The sequence below is a fragment of the Grammomys surdaster genome, unplaced genomic scaffold, assembly GCF_004785775.1.
Source record: "Grammomys surdaster isolate TR1022 unplaced genomic scaffold, NIH_TR_1.0 125752, whole genome shotgun sequence".
Classification (NCBI taxonomy): Eukaryota; Metazoa; Chordata; class Mammalia; order Rodentia; family Muridae; genus Grammomys; species Grammomys surdaster.
The window spans coordinates 1,104,618-1,109,819 of record NW_021620584.1 but is presented as its reverse complement, the minus strand read 5'-3'; positions in this window follow the sequence as shown (position 1 = coordinate 1,109,819).

Sequence of the window (5,202 nt, the reverse complement as noted above, 5' to 3'; positions counted from 1 at the left end):
TACGGCCTTCCGGTCACGGTGCGCGTGGCCGAAGCCTCGGGACAGCCCTCCTCCCCCGCGGCCCCAGCCCCACGCGCCCGGGCACGCGAAGCCGCAGATTGCCACGGCTCCGAGACTGGGGTGGGGCGGAGGCGGGGTCTGGGCGCGGGACCAGCCGCTGATTGGCCGCTCGTGGCGGGGGCGGGGTGCAGACGGCAGAGCCCAGGCGTCGGCGCGGGGCAGGTGGGCTCGGGACGCAGCGGGTCCGAGGCAGGCGTAGGGAGCAGCATCCGGAGCCCGAGCCTGGGCCACCGGGGGAGGACTCCACGTTTGCCTGCAGGAGAGGACGAGGGAGGAGCCCACCCCAAGAAACTTCTCCCCCTTTGGGGAGAGGAGGCACAGTGCGGAGCGACGCCAGCTTCGGACGAAGTTGGAGCTGCTGAGCCTCCGGGCGGCGATCGGAGCCCCCTCCCACACGCGCGCTGAGCTCAACTAGCGGCGTCCGGCGAGGAACAAGCGAGGGTCAGCTGCCCGACTGCAGGCAGCCGGGGAGGCCGCTGCCCGGCGAGCAAGCCCCTCTACCCTGCACGCGGCCACTCGCTTTGCGGCCAGAGGTAACGTAAGCGGCCAGGCGGGTTCGTAGGCTGGAGACACACACCGATCGTCACCCCCAAAGGTCCCCCTGAGTCTCCGAGGTTCGCTTCTACATCCCCGGAGTCGTGCCCCCCTCCCCCTCAGCGCGGAGCCCCAGGCGGGGACACCCCGTATTGGACGTCCCCAAACCTCCGTGCACCTGGCTCAACCGGAGTCTCCCGTGTCGGGGCAGGGCAGGGCCACCGGCGGCGAGCCGGAGCCAGCCCAGCGCCCCGGCCCAGCCGAGTCCTCGGAGCCCACCCATGGGTCATCCCCTGCTCCGCGGGCCTCCTCGCCCTGTCGCGCTCAGCCCAGCTCCGGGCGCCGCGCGCAGGAGGATCCGTACGCAGTGACCCTGGAGCCTCCGCAGACGCCGGGAGACTCGGCGGCCGGAGCAGCAGGCGGTTCCCCGAACCTCCAGGAGCTTCCAGGAAGCCCTCCAAGTCGTGCTCGGGGTCCGTCCCGCTGTTCGCAGGTAAGGGAGACATCCCAAGGGAACAGAATAGCTAGCTAGGTGGAGTGGGGCAGCCGGCTCAGCAGAGGAACGCAAGCTTGGTGACGCTGGCATTTTATGACAAGGGAAACTTAAACTGATCCTAGAGTCTCTTGAGCTTCGGAGCATTTCTTGCAAGATTTCTTCGCTACAGGGGTTTCCTGTCCTCAGATGGCCGGTGTGTGGGACCTCTGAGCCTTTCACTCCCTTGTCCACCCCTATCACCAGTCTAGGAGGGATGAGGAAGGGTCTTGATTGTCCTGGACCTCCTGGGAGCTAGGCTAGGGTCTGGAGCAACGACCTGCTTTGGAGCCTCTAATTCAGGTTCCTCCTAAGCCCTAGAGGGACAAGATGGAGTCTCTACAAGTTCTTCACTGGGCTAGGAGCAGCCAGGTGGCCCACAGCTGCTCAGAGAGACTGCTCAAAGAGTCTTGTATTGGAAAGGCTTCTGGGTATCTGACTGTGCTGGGTTTGTTTCTATCCGATGTTTGACAGGTGAGCTAAGTGCGCAGACCAGATAGATCACTCAGAGTTTCTATGCTGGCACAGAGCAGAGCTAATCACTCAGAAACAGATGCCCCCCTGTTCTTTGCTCTCCTGACCTCCCCAGGATTCGAAGGGTGGCTTTGTAAAGCTCCTGGGACTCCCCAGAATATGAGGGAGGAGTCAGGACTACAGTGTGTCTGTCCTAAGAGGCTTGGGATGTGCACGCAGGGGGACCAATGGCAGGTGGTGTGGTGAACCTGGTTCTGGGGTGCACCCAAGGAACTCATCCTTACCCATCTGGACCTGCGCAACTCCCATCAAGCACTGGGGCAGACAAAAAGGAAGAAGTGAATGGCCCACAGTTGCACTGCCTGAGAGCTGGCTGGCAGGGTATGCAGAGTCCTGGGCAGGATGCCGGCCCCAGCTGCCTGGAGGGAGAGAGGGCTATGACATGGATCACAGGGTCATCCCTGCCCAGTGCCAGCTGGGGCTCCACTGAGTCAGAGCTGTTAGGAGAAGACTGTTCAAGCCACTAGAGGGGTGGGAGTGGCTTTTTGAAGAGGTCAGGTTTTACAGCTGAGGATCATGCTTGTAATCCAGGCATCTGCTGTTTGGACTCAGGCAGCACCTCACCTTTTCTGAGAAATAGTCTCCATCTGTCCCTGGAGGGCTTCTCATAGGAATAAAGCAGCCCCTTCATGACATGCCTGGGGTGCTGGGTAGTATTTCTGGGGAGAGCCTCACTCCTGTCTTTGAGGTACCTTCCAGTACCCTGCTTACATCCAGGTCCCTCTTAAATTCCATTCCCCACTTCTCTAGACCACCAGGCTTGACTGCTGGGAAGGAGGGCCTGCCCCATGCTGTCTGTCCTGTACACTAGGGGTCACCTCCCACCGTACACATGCTTTTCTGTCCAGGTCACTGTGGACTGTGCCAGCTGCCCACTGACAGTTCTTCTGGGTGGTGGAGTTCTGGTCCTAAGACCCTGATGTGCCCCACTGAATGCATACGACTATGCTTCAGAGTTGCTGTGCTATGCATACAGAAGGTGCTCAATAAGAGATCCCAGACATGAGAGAAATTGCAGATGGTTCTGCAGGCATCAGGCTCACCCAACCCTCTCCTTCCCCTGCCCTCATCCCCATGCTGGTGTTTAGGATCTGTCTTTCCCCACTGTGGGGTTAGCCAGGCTGGGAACAGAGGGAGATGGGCAGGCAGCAGAGGAGACTGCCCACAGGACCTTAGAGCTTCTCTCAGTCTCCTCTAGGGGTGGAGCCACAGAGGCCATGTCACCTGGCTTCCAGGTGTCTGGGTGCTTCACACAGCCCCACGTGGCTGAAGCCATGTGAAGAGACTGAGTCTGTCAGCCCAGCAGAGGAAGCCTTAAGTTCTCGTCTGTCTCTACCCATCTCTGATCCTCCGGCTCTTATTTCTAACTCCATGCTGAGCCGCTCCCTCCATGAGTCCTTTCTGATTTCCTCTGCCATTTCTCTTCCTTCATTCCTGTCCCTCCCTCCTCTCTCTGATTCCTTGCTGCCCTCTGACTCCCTCCTTTCAGTCCTGTGTATTGGGAGGCCTGGCTAGATGCTGGTGCAAGGAGGCATTGGAGGCAGACTGCATCCCTGTGGACTGCTGGCTCACTTCTTGCACTGCATCTAATGAGAAGCTGTCAGCAGCCCTCCTCCCTGCAGAAGGACTGGGTGGTGAAACTAAGCCACAGGTCTCCAGTGGTTCCTTCTCAGCACAGCCAGGGGCCAGGCAGGTAGATTGGGTGGAGGGAGAAGGCCTCATAGCCAGAGTGGGCCTGGGGACAGAGGAGTGAGAGGGTTGGGTGAGCCTGAGCAGAGTCAACTGCGATTTCTCTCATTCAGGGATCTCTTATTGAGTGTCTTCTGTATGCACAGCACTGCACCTCCAAAGCATAGACTCACAGGTATGCATTCAGAGGCACATCAGAGTCTTAGGACCTGAACACCACCACCCAGAAGAACTGTCAGTGGGCAGCTGGCACAGCCCACAGTGACCTGGAAGAAAAGCATGTGTATGGTGGGAGGTGACTCCTAGTGCAGGACAGACAGCATGGGGCAGGCCCTCCTTCCCAGGAACTTGACACTCTGTGCTTCAGCGCCCTCATCATCTGCCTCCTGGGTCACTGAGGGATGGAGCAGATGTATGCCTGGCACTCACAGCCCTGTGATGTATATTAGCTGCAAAATAAGTGTCAGCAGTGTTGTTGTTCTATACTTAGCGTGTGCTTGGCACGCTCCTGGCCTTGACCCAGGAGTGATGGTTCCGGTGCCAGGCCTGGGGTCCACAGTATGCTGAGCTGGCCTGTGTGTGTCTCTGACGTTCATTCTTGGAGGCCATGTTTCAAGCTGTGATTTGGGAGAATTTACATTGTGGAAATTGACAAAGGATACCAAGCGGGCTTTTAGGAAAGGTACAGGGCCTCAGGCTGACAGGCATGAGCAGAGTCAGTGCATACTCAGAGACTTGCACCCAGCATGATGTCACTCAGCCCAGGAGGCCGTCTCAGACCCCGGTCCCAGGATAGTGATAAGGATGATAGCAAATGGCTGGGGTACCCAGATGACGCTGCGGTCGGAGTCTCAGTGAGTACGGCACCTTTGTGTAACACAACTTAAGCCCATACGTTTTATGAGGACACTCTTTGCACTGGGATGCAGCCCCAAGTTGCCTACTAAAGGTATGGTTTGTGCAGTATCCAGCCTACATAACTTGTAGTGGCCAGCAAGGAACACCCATGTTTCTGCAGGTCTGTATCCATGTGCACTCCTGGGCTTAGCAAACTTTCCTTTGTATTGTTAGAGAGGTGGCATTTGGGATGGGCTCCACAGCCAGTGGAGATGGGTGCTAGGGAGAAGCTGACAGTAGAAAAGGTGTGGAAGCATAGCTGAGACTCCCCTGGGCCTGAGGGATCGATCCTAGGGTGCTGAAACAACAGAGGAAGGGGATGGCCCTTTGATAGCCCCGATGGAGCAGAAGCCTGCATAGTTCAGGAGGGGTCTAGAGCTTTTTACATGAGAAACTCCCACAGAAAATTTTGGGTTTCCCTCCAAACCCCAGAACCCCAGTCTTTGGAGTCATGATGCTTGAGACCTCTTCTCTCACTCAAGCTCAGGTTGTTCAGAGGCAGAAGTTACTGAAGCCAGTGGTGGACCATATGAGAGAAGGAGCTTACCATGATGCAAACCTTGGGTCCAGGGTGCATCCTGGGAGGTCACTAGGGGGTTGGTAGGGAAGTGGCCTGGACCTCGATTCCCTCCTTTCTATTAGAGCTGCAGAGCCACAGGACTCCTTAGTTTAAGAAACGTAGCCTAAGAACTGAGCCATGCATCAGAAGCTGAGGAGTAAGGAGTGCTCTATGAGAAGGCTGCCCCCTGGTGGTAGTGTCTGCTTTAGGAATTTCAGCTGTGCCACAGTTGAACAGGGTGGGAAGAGTGAGGCTCACAGGTATGGCTTTCTGCCCCAGTGAACAGCAAGGCTGTGACCCTGTGGTTGGTCCTGTGCAGTGAACAGCAAGGCTGTGACCCTGTTGTTGGCCCTGTGCAGTGAACAGCAAGGCTGTGATCTTGTGGTTGGCCCTGTGC